At 41.6% G+C, this 17,832-nt stretch overlaps 1 protein-coding gene across 1 annotated transcript in view; it reads right to left on the bottom strand.

Moving 5' to 3' along the window:
• Positions 1-17,832, bottom strand: part of LOC126419723 (protein qui-1) — a 918,484-nt gene that overhangs the window by 48,036 nt on the left and 852,616 nt on the right. The window lies entirely within an intron of this gene.

Below are 17,832 nucleotides of genomic sequence, written 5' to 3'. Positions count from 1 at the left end.
AAGGATCCATATGGCACAGGCTGTGAAGCAGTCATTGAAATAAAGGATTTCATGTTTGGCAGCGTGTTCGGTGTGTTATAAGCACGCCAGCAGGGTCAGACCGGCAGTTTCTACCTACAGCTAGGACAGCTCCGGCCAATACATAAGCTGGCTCTAGCTCAGTAGACATTCACCATAGTCTTCTGTAGAAATTTGTATCTTGCTGGGTGTAACGTTGCTTTGGAATTGTGTAGTGTAGTATTTTGGTTGGTATTGTTTCTTTCCATTGTCTTGTAACTTTTGTCTGGCTTTTGCCACCACAAGAATTATTGCGTTTCGTGATGTTCTTGAGTTTGAAAATTAGTGCATGGCAAGAAGTCATTATAGTTAAATAAAATGTGTTCAGACTTGGTCGTTAGTTCATTCCTGCCGACAGCAGGGCACTACAGTTATTGGCGATGAGGATAAAACTTTCATTTTCAGTAGAATTGGTTTCCTGAGAAGAATTTCTTCAGTCCTTGATAAACTCTACAACAGATTTAGGCAGCACTCACAAAGTCAGAACATTGACTTCACTCCCCAGCATTGGAAAATGTAGCTCATAGAGTTAATTCCATCACGGATAAATTGATTACTTTGCATGTGGCTCCACCGATGCTTCCTGCTTTCGATAGGTCTGTCGAACCATGGTAAAATTATTTCAAACAGTTGGAACAACATTTACTAGCACATGGGACCCACATTGAAAGTCAGGATTTTTTTTTTTAGCAACAGTCCATCCATGGGTGTATTGTTTAATTCAACAATTGAACCTTGAACAGTCACCTCGAGGTCTCTTGTTTAGCCATATTAAGGGCTGCCTTTTTTAGTACGTTGATGCACAAATACACCTCCACCCATGAGACGAGATATCAGGAATGGATTTCGATGCTCCAGGGATCTCCTGCTGTTGCAAATTCCAGTGCACAAATGTTGCCTCCAAGCAGTCTTATGCCTCTTCATTGTTCGTGATGTGTTACACACACCAGACGAGGGTGTTTGCACTGATGCTTTGAAGTTACAGGGCCCACCCCTCGACACCTGTCTGATGATCATTTGTATATTTGAACAGTCTCACCGGCTACAACCGCTGTGTTTTGATCCAGCTGTTTTCGTGGCTCACAAGTTGCCTAGTTCTGAGTGGGAGTCTCATCAGTTCTATGGTATAAGCTGTGTCAGAAAGTCTTTCGTACATTTTCCATCATGTCAAAACTCATCAATGGTCAGAGTGCCCCCAAAGGGGAGCAAGGTGCACGGCTCGCAGCTGAACAGGCCATATCGCCATTGAGTGTCAGGCTTCACGGAAACATCGTGTACATGCCACACTTCCAGCTGACACACAGGCTGACCATGAATCATCACCACAGGACCTGGAAGCCTTGCATTCCATTATGGACATGTATTCTCCATCATTCCACAGTCGGGGACCCATTTCCTCCTTACGTTAGAGGTCACACATATTCCTGGTGTCTTCCAAATTGACACAGCATCTTCCATTTCGACAGTGGATGTTGCCACATACCAATGCTTGGGCTCACCAGCTTTGTCTCCATATACTCGTGACTTTCATAGTTTCAGTAATCACCAAATCTCAGTCATGGCATTTTTTTCAACACTAATCTCCTACAGTGGTTATTCCTTCACCGGTCAGGTTTTGGTGGTTGGCTCCCCTGGTGCTAATAACTTTCTGAGTTTGGACATTTTTGGACTTCGGTGCAGGACGAGGTACAGACGGTTTTGATCCCCTCCTGGCCCTGTCACTCAGAAAATTCGAAATGTTGTTCTCATTCTCCACACCAGGGGTGAAGGGTTTCACTGCAGATGTTCAGCTTCTTCCTTCTGCTATCCCTCGTATTTTCAAGGCCCGCCCAGTCCCCTTTGCTCTCCAAAACAGTCTCCAGGTGGAACTTCACCGCTTACAAGATGAAGGCATCCTTCCTCCTGTCACGCACAGTAGCTGTCTGACACCTACTGTGCTAGTCGAGAAGCCGAACAGTGCTTTTATGCCTCTGTGGTGATTTTAAGGTCATGGTAAATTTTCATTGGATGACATACTCACATAACTTGCGGGCTCAACTATTTTCATCAAAATTGATTTGCGCAACGCTTATTTGCAACTGCTGTTGAATGAAGAATCGAGCACATCCTGGTCATAAATATCCCATGCGGCCTTTTCCAGTACAACTGCCTACTGTTTGGCATTGCCAGTGTGCTCGCCATTTTCCAGTGTTATTTGGAACCACGGACAAGCTGGATAGGCTGTTTCTGGTTTTTTTCCGAGGCTAGCCTGCATTGCACGTGAGATCAGTTATCTGGGGTGATTGATGCCCACAGCCTACATGCCTCTAAGGAGTATGTCGAGGTGATTCAAAACCTGCCTCCTCCAACCAATGTGAAGCCACTGCAATCTGTGTTCGGTCAAATTAACTATTATCAGCATTTTATACGCCATGCTGCCGAGATTTCCGCGCCCCTGACTGGGCTGTTGTGCAAGGGTGTGCTTTGGGTTTGGGATGAGGTGTGTGAGCAGGCTTTCTCAGGTTGACTCTCTCCCGACCACCTTGTCTGGCTGCTTACGATCATTCCCTGCCCCTCATCGCTGCCATCGATGCAAAAGGACTATGGCTTGGATGCAGTCCTCTCGCAAGTGGTAAACGGTGTTGAGAAGCCGGTGGCCTTCACATCCAAAAAATTGACCGTCACTCAAACCAAATATAGTCCAATTGAAAGGGAAGCTTTTGCGCTGGTTTTCACCCTAACAAAATTATTCGATTTCGTGTATGATTGACATTTCACTCTTCAGACTGACCACAAACCTTCAGTTTCTTTGTTTCACCCGGATGCTGCAGTGCTCACCCAGAAAGCACGCTGCTTCCAGTGTTGGGCGCCCTTCTTTGCGATGTTCGACTTTGATATTGTCTATCGCATATCTGAAAGGCTTGCAAACGCCGATTTCCTTTCCCGGCTGCCATCAGGAGTGGACCATGCGTTTGACACCTCCCCCTTGGTTTGTTTCCACATGGAACTGAACATGGAAGCAGATTTTGAAGCGCTTCCATTGGATGCTGATGTAGTCCGGTGGGCCACCGCTCAGGATCAGACCCCGAAAGCTCTCCATTGCCAAATCACTGTGGGTTAGCCAAACAGCCGTCGTAAAGTCTGCGATGCAGAATTCCAGCATTTTTGGGATCATTGGCACAGTCTCTTTTCCCGCAGTGGCGTCATCCTTTCACATAGTGATTCAGACGTTCCCCGGGTGGTCATACTGCATGCATTGCGCCACTGCGTCCTTGACCTCCTCCACACTGGCCATTGGGGAATCATCCTCACCAAACAGTTTGTCCGCCAACACCTTTATTGGTGCACCTTGGATAAAGATATTGCCTCCCTTGTGTCAGTCTGCAACATGTGCCAAACATGGGCAGGCAGCACCTCTGTGCCAGTACTTTTTGTGGCCAGATGCAGCTGCTCTGTGGGAATGTTCCACTCCGATTTGGCAGGGCTGTCCTTGTGGCTCATCCTGATTGACTTTGGGTCGGGATACCCTTACGTACCCTGCATGATGAACACCACTTCTGCCGAGACTATCAAAATTCTCTGGTGCCTCTTTGTTGTCAAGGGTCTCCCAAAGCTATTGTTACGGATAACGATCCTCAGTTTACTTTGACCAAATTTAAGTGATTCTGTGCCGCTGATGGGATTTCTCTCATCCACACCGCCCCGTTTCAGCCTGCATCAAATGGTCAGGCAGAACATTTTGAGTGGACATTCAAGATCCAACTTGGTAAGCCGCAGAGTCATCACCCAGTGGAGGAGGTGGAGGAGGAGCACTGACATGCATGCCAGTAAAAGTCCAGTGGAGAAACTTCATGGTCAACCATTCCACTCTCCCTTATCTCTCCTTGTTCCCGAGTCTTCTCACCCTCCCGCCCATACTCCAGCACATTCCTTCTGCATTGGGGAGGTGGTCTGGGTGCGGATCTTCTCTCACCCATGGGCACCCTGGGCGCCTGCCATCGTCATCAAGCTCTGCAGCCGGGTGATGGCATCTCTCCAATGTGCCGATGGTTCTGCTGCCCACTGGCACCTCAACCACCTCCGCCCTCATCTGGTGGGCCATGACGTCCCAGGTTAGCTGCCAGTGCCTGACAACGACTGCCCTGTGATGAAACCTCCGCTTTCACCTCCGACTCAGCTGCTGCCTCCGCCGCAAGCTGCCCCTGATGCATCACCACCTCCAGCTCCTGACAGCACAAACCTATGGATGTCGACCAGGACACCCCCACTCCTATGGACATTTGTGGTGCTTTGCATTCTTTTTCCATGGCGAGAAATGTTTTAGTGGCCTCTTATCAGTTAGAGGGCCCGCACAACAGACAAGCAAGGTGGGATGCCAATCTCCCTTCATGAGCTCATAGCAAAACATCGCCAGTGAATGTAAACATTAACATACCTTCTGCATAAACACGGCACTACTTCGTGAAAAACCATGTGACAGAGATCCACCAATTGGAACTAATGTGTAGCATTCTGCTGAATCGGTGTTCTAAGCACGCCAGCAGAGTCAGACCCGCAGGTGTGTACCTACAGCTAGGACAGCTCCAACCAATACCTACGTCGGCTCTAGTCCAGTAGACACTCATTGTAAGCTTCTTTAGAAATTTGTATCTTGTTGGGCAGAATGCCACTCTGGAATTGTGTAGCATAGTATTTTGGTTGGTGGTGTTTCTTTTCATTGTCTTGTAACTTTTATCTGGCTTTTGCCACCACAAGAATTATAGTTATTTTCATTGCTCTTGAGTTTGAAAATTAGTGCATGCCAAGAAGGTGTTTTAGTTAAATAAAGTGTGTCCAAACTTGATCGTTAGTTAATTCCTTCCTGCCGACCACAGACACTACAATGTGCTATATTAATACTATATTTTGGATGGGATCGCAAAAGCTGCTCAAACAATTGAGGAATTTATGTTATTAACACATCAATGAGAAGTTTTTTTTTAGTAAAATAATTAAAAATAAACTGGGAATAAATTTTAAAACCCAGGAGAACAATGTGGTTTCACAGCTGGTAGAGCATGTGTAACCAGTTAGCAATGGCATACAGAAACTGGGGACTGAAGATTAATTATCAGGAAACAGAATGCCTCATTAATGATCCATATGACTTACACGTAGAGAGAAAGAAAATTAAGAAGGTCAATACTTCCTGTTATTTGGGATCCATTTTAGAGGGGAAGGGAAAATCAGAGGTAGAAACTAATAAAAGAATTAGCAGTGGGTGGAAGGTAATTGGGGTGTTCAACTTAACCTTGTGGAGCAGAAATGAAACAAACCAAACCACAATCGACAGTAGAGAGCATTGTTACATATGGAGTGGACTACTTATCTGAAACACGTAAATAAAACCTGCAAGCAATGGAAATGGACTTCTGGAGAGTACCAGAAAGAATTTCTAGAATAGAGAAAATAAGAAATGATGAAATAATTAAGAAAATGGAAGTACGAGAAAGAATAAATGACGTGATGGATAAAAGGAAGTTGAAGTGGTACGGGCATGTAAGAAGAATGGGGAAGCCATAATACTAAAAATGATCCTGGATGGGGACTGGAGGGAAAGAAGAGAAGATCAGCAAGAATTTCTAGAGAAGAGAAAATAAGAAATAACAAAATAAACAGACATATAAGAAGAATGGAGGAAGCCAGAATGCTGAAAATTATCCTTGAAAGGTGAATGAAGAGGAAGAAGAGAAGAGGATGTCCTATTATCACCTGGCTCCAAAATGTATGATGAACACTGAGAGGACTTGTAGCAGAGAAAGGAGGTATACAAGATTGAAATACCTGGGGGCATCCTGAAGAGATAAAGTAAGATCTCATGTAACAAATGTAATAATTTTCAGGTACTTGTTATGTTAGAGAAAACCTTACAACAGAAGAAAATCTCAATAAATAAATAAAGTATAGTCTACAAATATTATCTCATATGTATTTATGTTCTCTTCATTTTATAAAATATGAACTCCTTTTTTTTTTTATTTATGTTTTATTTTTACATTTGGTTAACCTTTTTTTTTCAAGTTGTAACATCTTTAGTATTATGTACTGTATTTGAAATTGTTTGTACATTATTGTAAATCTGTACAATAATGAGGAAGCACAGAATTGTTCAGGTTGGAAGTGCAGAATTGTTCAGGTCAGAAAGATGCGGAATACACTTTGATTTTGCGCACCAAGGACATCAGACAATCACAACTTCATGACAGGGGGGGGGGGGGGGGGGGGAAGAGATGACTCCCCTTTCTTTCCCGTGACCATCCAACCTCACCCAAGCAGAGGTGCAGTGGAGTGGAGACAAGTGGTATGAGGGAAACACTGTATGCTGTACGCCGGGGCACCTAGTTCGCATCACTGCTGATTATGCTAACATGCCGGGTGTTGAAAGTGTAGTCTGTTGTTTCTCTCAACTCACATCTTTGAGACTCTGAATATTAAACAGTGGAAAATCCAGGATGAAATGTATCAATATTAGAGAAGGAAAGTTGCTACTCACCATATAGCGGAGATGCTGAGTCGTGATAGGCACAACAAAAAGGTTCATACAGTTATAGCTATTGGTCATTAAGGCCTTTGTCAACAATAGACAAACATGCATGCGCACACTCATGCAAACACAACATTCACACACATCCGCAGTCTCAGGCAACTCAGTTACTCTGACGAGGATATTGTGGAGGTTTGGTCAGATGCGGAGTACCTCTTTGGAAGGGGTGAAAAGGGTAATGGGTAGAACATTCTTCATTTCAGGCCATAATGACAGGTAGTCACTACTGTGGCAGAGAATATGATATACTCAGTACTGAATCATGAAGGAAATGCTCCTCTGCAGCTGGACTGAGAGACTTTGGGAGATAGTGGGTGACTGGAGAGATCAGGCATAGGAGATCTGTTTCTGTACAAGGTTGAGAGGATATTTACGATCTGTGAAGGCCTTATTGAGGACCTTCTTGTATTTCAAGAGGGACTGCTCATCATTACAAATTTGACGGCCACTGGTGGCTAGGCCATATGGAAGGGACTTCCTGTTATGGAATGGGAGGCAGCTGTCGAAGTGAAGGTACTCTGGTGGTTGGTAGGTTTGATGTAGATGGAGATATTGATGTGCGCATTTTTGATATGGAGATCAACACCAAGGAAAGTGGCTTGTTGTGTTGAGGAGGACCATGTGAAGCAAAATGGAAGAAGGTGTTGAAGATTTGGAAGAATGTGGATAGGGCGAGGACATCCTATCCACATTCCAGGTCACGAAGATGTTGTTGGTGCATCTGATTCCTCTTGATGGCCCATGAATAGGTTGGCATAGGATGGTGCCATGCAGGTGCACATTGTTGTATCCTGGATGTATTTGTAGGTGATGCTTTCAAAGGAGAAGTAATTGTGGGTGAGGATATACACTGAGGAGCCAAAGAAACTGGTACATCTGCCTAATTTGTGTAGGATCCCCGCAAGCGCACAGAAGCGCCCCAACATGATATGGCATGGACTCAACTAATGTCTGGAGTATTGCTGGAGGGAACTGACACCATGAATCCCACTGAACTGCCCATAAATCTGTAAGACTATGAGGGGGTGGAGATCTCTTCTGAACAGCACGTTGCAAGGCTTCCCAGACATGCTCAATAATGTTCCTCTCTGGGGAGTTTGGTGGCCAGCAGAAGTGCTTAAACACAAAAGAGTGTTCCTGGATCCACTTCATAGCAATTCTGGACATCTGGTGTGTTGCATTGTCCTGATGCAATTGCCTAAGTCTGTCAGAATGCACAGTGGACATGAATGGATACAGGTGACCACACAGGATGCTTGCGTATATGTTTCACCTGTTAGTCACCTAAATGTATCAGAGGTCCCGTATCACTTCAACAGGACTATTACAGAGCCTCCACCAGCTTGAACAGTCCCCTGCTGACATGCAGGGTCCATGGATTCATGATGTTGTCTCCATATCTGTACATGTCCATCTGCTTGATACAATTTGAAATGAGACTCGTATGATCAGGCAAATGTTTCCAGTCATCAACAGTCCAATGTCAGTGTTTCCAGGCCCAGGCAAGGCATAAACTCTATGTCGTGCAGTAAACAAGGGCACACGGGTGGGCCTTTGGCTCCGAAAGCTGATATTGATGGTATTTCATTGAATGGTTTGCATGCTGACACTTGTTGATGGCCCAGCATTGAAATCTGCAGTATTTTGTGGAAGAGTTGCATTTCTGTCATGTTGAACAATTCTCTTCAGTAACTGTTAGTCCTGCTCTTGCAGGATCTTTAGTCGGACATAGCGATGTCAGAGATTTGATATTTTACTGGATTCCTGATATTCACGGTACAGTCATGAAATCGTCATATGGAAAAATCCCCACCTCATTCCTATCTCAGAGATGCTGTATCCCATCACTCATGCACTAGCTATAAACTATGTTCAAACTCACTTAAGTGTTGATAATGTGCCATTGTAGCAGCAGTAGCCAATCTAACAACTGTGCCAGACACTTGTTGTCTTAGATAGGCATCACTGACCACAGCAACATATTCTGCCTGTTTACATATTTCTTTATTTGAATATGCAGGCCTATACCAGTTTCTTTGGTGCTTGGGTGTAGTTGGTCATGGTGATCAGGAAAGAGGTTGCAGGTTTTGGCATTCAGTAGCAGCAGTGCTGTGGCCATTAGGGATATTAGCGTAAGGGAAGATGGCATCAATAGTGACAAGCAGGGTACAGTGTGGTACGAGGAACAGGAACCATGGAGAGTCAGTGGAGGAAATTGTTTATACCTTTCATATGGAATGGTAGGTTACGATTAATAGGCTGAAGGTGTTGGTCTACAAGAGCAGAGATTCTCTCATTGGGGGTACAGTAACTGATCACAATGGGGCACCCCGGATAGTTGAGTTTTTGGATTGTAGGAAGCATATAGAAGGTAGGAGTGTGGGGAGTGGTAGGGGAGAGGTGGGAGAGAGACTCTGGGAGGAGGTTCTGGGATGGACCTAATGATTTGAGGAGAGAATGGGGATTCTTCTGGATTTCTGGAATGGTGTCATTGTGGCAGGGTTTGTAGGTGGGCGAATCCGACAACTGACTGAGTCCTTCGGCCAAGTAAACATTGTGGTTCGGAACAACAGTGGTGGAGTATTTGTCAGCAGATACGATTGTAAGGTCAGGATTAGGTTCCAGGTGGTGGAGTGTGATTCTTTCTGTGGTTGTAAGATTAGCCTGCATGTTGAGGGATTTGGTGAATGATAGAGAATCAAGGTTTGAGTTTAAGAAATTCTGGAAAGTTAAGGGGAGTTGGAACATCCCATCCCAACAATGTTAAATTTAGTGACTTGTCAGGGTGTATACGACCCGGGAGATCTGGGAAAAACCCGGGAATTTTTTCATCCCAGAGAAAACTGGGAAAAACCCGGGAATTTTTTAGAATTCCGGGAATTTTTCATTGTATTAGCCTTCAGTTAAATTTTTGTAATTTTGACTGGTGAGAACCAATACTCTGCCAAAGGATATTACTGTATCCTTGTACTGCAGAATAATACTTCAACAGTAAAACATAAACAGGAATAACTTAAATTGCAAAGGAAATGCACCATATACAACAACCACAGACCGTGCTCATGCAAGCGGCTGCCAACAGCACAATGTGTCATAGGCTTTAGGTTTAGGAAGACTATGCAGTGTTTACAACAACAAATTGCCTCCGATGAGCGTGAAGTCACAACAGTTTACATTAGATTCATTTTAGCAGTTACGAGCAGGTGCATGCGCAGTTGAGTTGCGTTTGAGAGTAGATTCTCCCACTTTTGGCTACAGGAATGTGGCTGTTGGCTGTGCAAGCAGTCGCAGCAAGGTAGATGCTAGATGCTATCGGGAAAAGGTTGCACCATATTGATATTCTTCACAAAGCACCTAGCATCCAGCACACGTTGGTATACCGATTATTCGTATGATTTTGAAATGCATCCCAGTAGGTTTCTGAACATTTCTGAACACGTTTTAAGTTGATTTCTGAATGCGTGCATAGTGTACGTGATGTCTTTGTCAGGAGTATCCTCGCCGCATCTAGAAATAAACTTTCCGCAGACAAAAGGGGACAGGGCTATACGAGCTGAGCAGAGTAAAGCCAAACGGATGAACACCAATCGCTGTCTATGTGGTTGATTGGGTTTGCAAATGTACAGCCTTGTTATAATTACTAGTGAAATCTGTAGATTCAGACTACCAGAATGGAAATAAATGACTAACAGGAATAACAGGTGAGAAAGATTACATATTATCTTCTCGGTGTATCCAAGAAAATGAAATTTTGATAGAAAATTTTTGGCCAGATCGCTACACTAGTAAGGACCAGTTGTATAGTCCCCGTTAGCAGCCGCTTAACTTCTATTCTGGAAGTAATGTGGAAAACGTGTTGTACGAATATGTAACAATGCCTAACCGGAGAATAATCGCGGGATAACTAAAGCTGTGATTCTGGCAGCGTTTGTGACGTTAATTGGCCAAATTATGGAAGAAAAAGTTTCGTAATACTACAGTATTTCCCAACATAAAGCTTTTTGCTTGTAGTAGGCCTTATAGGCATTTGATATTGGTACTTTGTGAATTATATTCTGTCATGTTATAAAAATGACCATTTGTGCCAAAACAGTCTTTTTTATTTGGCATGTGTTACAAAATTGCTGCAATATTAGAAAGGCCTATTTTGTTTTATCTAGCAGACAGTGACAAAATAGACGTAATCAGATCAAGAAAACACACCAGTCTCGGGTATTATTTGTATTAACAGCTTTTTCGGTATTACAGAAGGACATTTTGATTTTTGATGTAGCAAAATGTTTGACGAACTTTGATGAGGTAATAGATTCTTTCACAGAAAGGAAAGTACGGCCATGTAAAGCTGTAGCAAGATTAGAAGGGAAAAAAATGCTAGAAGCTAAGGACTGAAGAAATGTGAACTTTCTTGCTTGTCTCTTGTCTTTAATGGTTTTATGTATCCTGTATTTAATTTTATGTCACACAAAACAGCAAGTTATTAGCTAATAGACAATAAATAGTGCAGATTTCCTGAAGAGTTCTTGTTCTCCCGATAACAAATAATCCCACTCGCTATTAACTGCAATTTCTTCGGGCTGACTGGGAGCAGGAGAGACACAACAGGACATTTAAATTTCCAGTGACCTGTGTAGGTTTGTAGGTTTGATGGCATCCGTTACAAAATATACATGTTTCAATTCCACAGAACGAAGTACAGTGACGTGCTATGGAAGAATGCTGTATGAAGGGCATGGCACTGCACTTTGGCACACTTAAGACCAAGTAACATGTCTTACATTTCCTCGAACACATATGTTTTATGTTTCAGACTTTTCAGAAAGATGTGTGCTACAAGATGAACATATTTTTGAAAATTCAATTTTTTTAGTATTGACCCGGTTCACAAATATTGTAGATCTGGGGCTGATGCACAGAGTGGGTAGTCTCCACATGATCCCTGCTTACATTTCGTGATCTTGCTGTTTCCCCTTCATTTACCCTCATGTCAAATGAAAACAAAACCAATATCTGTGGCCGGGAGCTATAATGTGAAATAAAATACATTCACATAATTAGGGAAGGCTAAAATATGTTATTAGTTTCAGATTTTATTTTATTTCCACCTTTCTAACAGTCAAGCAATAATCACCTTGCAGAACAATGAAGTTATTTTTGTCTGTTTGCTAAAGAAACTTGACTTTAATGAACCTTTTCCGCAGAGGCAGTCAATGTATTTGAAACAAAATGTCAGATTCCACAGTACTGGCTAGTTTCAACTGTTTGCTGCGTTTCAAGTGCATGTTTTCATCTTCTAGCACACATTGCATTATGCCACAATAAAGAACCAAACATGATGTAATACAGTACTGGTGCTCCAAGAAAATCTACATCCCGAAAACCACACTGAAAAGCTTAATATCAGGTTGAGGTCTACTTTATTGAGAATCTGGACATACAAATGTGCACTTTAAGCATGCACTTTAAATGTGCAAATTTTAGTATGGTTCACGAAATTCTGATGCTCTTGCAGCATTCTCTAATGTCTTGTTTCTTTTATAACATAATGTATGATCTTTTAATGTTTTACATGTACATACATACAGGCTTCCTATGTCATGGTAGATGTGCAAGTGCAGTGTTGCCTGTTATCTGCGTTCTCTGGCAACTGGTGAAGCGAACCTATTTCTAACAGGTCGCGGGAAAATATTGCGAATGGTGGTTTGAAAAGCGTTAATTTCAAATCAAATATCCTTTTACGTTACTTGAACTATGTGTGAGAATGTACCATGAATTTCTACAATCAAAGAGTGCTTGACTCTCATTTAAAAATCAACTGTTTGATGACAAGCGTTTTAGAAGAATTTTGAACCCTGAATATGAGACATTTATGTCATTATTAAAAATTTTACTGGTACATTTGTGTTGATATATCTTAAAGTGTAACATGCGCAAAAAAGGTCAACATTGTATGCGAAAGCTTAGCTTCTCTTGCAGCTTATTGACCTTAGAGACAAATTTTATATGTAAAAGCTTTGCTTTTCTTGTAACAACACTATGTATATTAATTTAAACTATTAACTTTCACTGTTTATGTGTTGGTGCTACTTAACAGTGATGTTGCTGTTAGTTTATTACATCACATGTCCTGTGCTCTGAATATCCGCTGTCATCGGCTGGCAAGATCACATGACATGAACTATGACCGGCTTACAAAAGTGCATCACAATCTCAATTTCAATGATTTGGAAAGTAACATGCAGTGTTTGGTGGAATTCCAATGTATACTTCCGTAATACGAAAATACGCAGCATACATGTTGGCGCACATCAAAGGTATTTCCAAAACATGTCTTTTTCCCTAAGTTTCATTTTCTAAAGTGCCGGGAAATTCTACACACATGTATAAAACCATACCCATTCAAAGGACTGATAAGTATTGCAGTTCTGAGGGAAAATATACTGTCACTTAACACAGATAAAGTATGTTTTTACCCAGTAGAAAGTGTATTTTTAACCGGGAAATTCGGGAATTTTTTTCCTTGTCCGCGTATACACCCTGCTTGGCTTTCCCGTATTTCATGAACCACTGTAGCCATTGACATGAAACTTTTACAGGACATTAAAATGTATGTTTTGAGTCTACTAAACTACAATAATTGCATTTCAGCCACTGCTTTCAGAAATGCAATTTTTTAATTACACAGTTAAAATTTTGTTTACTTTTTTGCATGTTATCCTAAATAATTTTAATTATACATAACATTATGTTCTGCTTTTAGTTCAGTAGACTCGGGATACGCATGTTATTACTCCCTTTGAGTACTCTACTCAAAGTGGTTTCTGAGATTCATCCTCTTGATATTTTCCAAGTTTTTTTCTCCCATGGACTCCTTAGTGGCCAACAGTGCTGTATACTCTGCTTTATGAATGCAAACCTTGTACATCCATTCAAGTTCTCTGATGCATATTGCTCCAGGATTATTTCCCACATACTGCAGCACTTTCACCTTACCGATGTATCCATGACTGCTGCTGGGATGGAATATTTATGGCTGTATGAACTGTTTGAGTACTGGGCATTGCGGTAATTGCACCATGAATCAGATCCAGGAGGCCAAAGGTGGTGTTCTGGTTTTTCATCAGTTGACAGTTGCTTCATTTTCAACAAATCCTCAGTATTATCTCTAATGGCCATCCCATAATACTGCTATAGTTCATCAATCATTTTGTCTGCCAACCTGCCTCTTATGATTTTACCATCAGAAAGTTTCTTGTCTTTCAGACTTTGTTTCAACTTCCTCAGCCCACCCTCTTCTGGACATGACCAACACATTCCAGTTTTGTGATAATCTTCTCCTCATAAAGCTGAGCAGCTACTATACTGTTATATGCTTTTTAGTCTCCATCACCTTAGTGTAACGCTCTACCCTTTCGTCCACAGATCGACTAAAAATTTCAGTAGCTACAGAGGCCTCCATACCACCAATTGTTCCTTCATAATTTCTGTAACAGATATGCCCTTCTTCATTCCCTGATTTACACTTATAACATGTTTGGTTAAAATCTGGAAATCTACTACCTTTCCAGTATCCACACTGGTCACTGTAGCAACAGCATTCTTAGAACTGTAGCCGCATGTCTGCCAAGTGCCATCAAAAGCTGCTGGTATGTCAGTCATACCATCATTTATTTCAGCAGCTTCATTTGCAGCACCCTTCATTGACTCACATGCAACAGATTCCACAGAAGCTCCACAAATCCTGCATACTTGTGAATTTTACAAGCTGGGCATGGCATATTCATCACAGCACACATTGTTTCTGCTGCAGTGTGTCCTTTGCCAGTAGCTCTCAATCCATAAAACCATCTAACATTTACTTCAAAATAATTATCTTTACACTTATCAGAACTTCAAAATGAATGAGTATATTTACCATGAAATCCATGTTTCTTAAAAACACTTAATAAAGCTTAATAAAAGATGAGACAGGGAATATAATAAGTGAAGGGAAGGGAATACGCGAAAGATGGCGCAGGTATTTTGATAGTCTCCTCAACCCTAGAATAACTACACCAGAGAACCCAACAGACACAAATGGGGAAGAGGACCCAGACAACAACACTACCCCACCAAATATGCAAGAAGTGAAAACTGCCATGAAGAAATTGAAAACCAACAAGGCGGCAGAGACAGATGGTATTCCAGCAGAACTGTTTAAGCAAGGAGACAGAGAGCTGGAACAGAGCCTTCTGAAAATGGTCACCAGAATATGGGAAGAGGAGAAAATGCCCAACAATGGAAAGAGGGTATCATATGTCCCATATATAAGAAAGGAGATAAGATGGAGTGTGGCAGTTACAGAGGGATCACACTACTTAATTTGGGATATAAAATATTCTCTAATGTACTATTCGACAGAATATCCCCATTCATACAGAGGGAGACGAGGCCATACCAATGCGGGTTCCTTCCTGGGAAGTCAACCATAGATCAAATATTCACCTTAAGACAAATCCTGGAAAACAACAAACGAATATGGAGTTGGCACGCATCACCTCTTTATAGACTTCAAAGCAGCTTATGATAGCATAAATAGAGAGCAGTTGTATCAAGCTCTAGATGAACTGGGAATCTCTAGAAAGTTGGTAAGGCTGGTGAGAATGACAATGAGCAAAACACAAGGTAGTGTAAGAATAAGAGGAATGATGTCCAACACATTGAGTATTAAAAATGGAGTGCGACAAGGGGATGCATTGGCATGCCTTCACTTTAATGCCGCCCTGGAGAAGGTGATGAGAAATGCAAAACTTCTCAACAGAGGAACGATCTTTTATAAATCGGTGCAGATACTGGCCTATGCAGATGACATAGATATATTAGCAAGGACCCAAAAAGCAATGGAAGAGACATTTACAGCTCTTGAACAGGCCAGTAGGAACATGGGGTTAATTATTAGTGAACAAAAAACAAAATATATGGCAGCTGGAAAAGCACATAGAGAAAATATGCCAAATGTAATAACAATGGGCAATTATACATTTGAGAGAATTGAACATTTCAAGTATCTGGGCTCGACAGTTACACATCTAAATGATACCTCCTTTGAAATTAAGCAGAGATTAATACTGGCCAACAGAGCCTATTTTGCCCTAACAAGACTTCTATCCTCAAGGCTCCTGACTCGTACCACGAAATTAACTCGGTATAAATCGCTTATACGACCAGTGCTTACATATGCCTCTGAAGCCTGGATATAACAGCTAAAGATATTGAAACACTGGATGCATTTGAAAGAAAGGTACTTAGATGAATTATCGGCCCAATCTGTGTAAGAGGAATATGGAGGAGAAATACAACCATGAGTTGTATACCATATACAAAGACCACCCCATCAGAAGGATAGTGAAATCAGCCAGACTGAGGTGGGCGGGACATGTGGCTCGCATGAATGATACAGAAGTACCAAAAAGAATATTACAATGAAAGCCCGGAGGGCAGAGAGGACGTGGTCGACCAAGAGCCAGATGGGAAGATGGAGTAATCGAAGATCTTAGGAAGATGAGCTATAGAAACTGGAGAGTATTGGCAAAGGACCGAGAGGGATGGAAGGAAATTGTAGAAGAGGCCAAGGCTCATCATGAGCTGTAGAGCCAAGAAAGATGAAGAAAAACACTTCATTTTGGTGTCATATTTTATTTTTTGAGGGATTTACCAATCTATTCATCACTTTTCCTTGGAAAAACGTTAGCACTTAGACATACAACATGTGTTTATACTATGAAATGATACAATATTATTTCTGACAGTGCTACCAATACAAACATGTAATTTAACCTTTATAATACAACAATCCACAGCCTTCGTATAAAAAATTACTGATTTTGTTAGATCTTGAAGTAATGCACATAAAAATTAACATTTTCAACTGGCGTAGATTATATTAAAAAAATAAGCAAATAAAATACTTCCCATGTGAGTTTGTAAGTTATATATGTATAATTTTATTCGGAAAATTTGCAAATTTTATAATGAGAAAAACCTGAAAATGTGGAAAAAATTCTTTTTCTGTTCTAACTCCCCTTAATGGGGGATGGTTTGAGTTCAATAGGGGTGGATACCAGTTAGATTGAGGAGTGAACTGAGTCAGGCAGGGCTGTACATTGTTCTTTGGTTGAGCCTGTTTGGTAGGGTTGGTGGTGAAAAAGTGTTTCAGCTATAGGGATCAGGAGAGGGAGAGAAAGTCTTCAACAAATATGGGAGTGGGGCAAAGGTAAAGTGTGTTTTGGGCCAGCTTAGCTTCTGGATTCTGAATGGTGGTGGGAGGGAGTTTTTGAAGATGTAGGAAATTTAATAGATCTGCAAGGAAGGGTTTGTCAGTGTGAGTGGACGTGGGAGATGTTTGGAGGCTGTCATAGGAGTTGTATATAGTGGTAGTTCAAGAGGGGAGTAGAAAGTGAACAGGTTGGAGATTTTTTTGAGGTGGTACTGCACATGTTGCTGTAGTTCCTGGAGGGCAAGAGTTTCAATGTGTGTTATGGGTTCCAGAAATTTGAGATTGCATAGCAAGAGAATTTTTGGATGGAGAGAAGGTACTGTAGGGTGGTTTGGAACCTATGAGTCAAGCAATAACACTGGAACAGTATGTGGTACTGGATTCTCACTGGGGATAAAGAAACATTTGTGTATTGATACAGATGGGAGAAGCAATGATCCATGGTGGATGGTGAAAATGTGTAAAAATACATAAATAAGCTAAAAATATGTGCAAAAAGTTTGCAAAAATACATCAAAGTATGTAAGAAAAATAAATAAAAGGATGGAACAGATGAAGTTTGGGGAAACGAGATGAAACATGAGGGAGTAAGCTGACAAGACAAAAACAAACTGCAATTGACGTGAAAACACAAAAAGATATAACGTAGGTTTTAGGTCTGTGTGCCGATATGTATGCAGAACACCGACAGCAGATGTGACTGTATTACATGATGTTAGTATGTGCAAACTGGAATAAGAAAGGAGAAAAAGTGGGGAGGGTTCGGTAGAATGATGTAAAAGTTCTTGTGGCTCAAGAAGATGTGAAAAATAACATGCAGAAATAAACAAGAGTTATGCAGGAAGAATGTACTGATATGTCTTCCATTGTCTCCCTGACATATACCATCTGATCATGTGCATCCATCAGTTTCTCTACAGCACTCTGTATATGACCAGTGTCTCCTGAAAGACTATGTACC

Source organism: Schistocerca serialis, chromosome 9, assembly GCF_023864345.2.
Source record: "Schistocerca serialis cubense isolate TAMUIC-IGC-003099 chromosome 9, iqSchSeri2.2, whole genome shotgun sequence".
In the NCBI taxonomy this organism is placed as follows: domain Eukaryota; kingdom Metazoa; phylum Arthropoda; class Insecta; order Orthoptera; family Acrididae; genus Schistocerca; species Schistocerca serialis.
The sequence above is the reverse complement of the archived record's forward strand: the minus strand, read 5'-3'. Positions and strand labels throughout refer to the sequence as shown.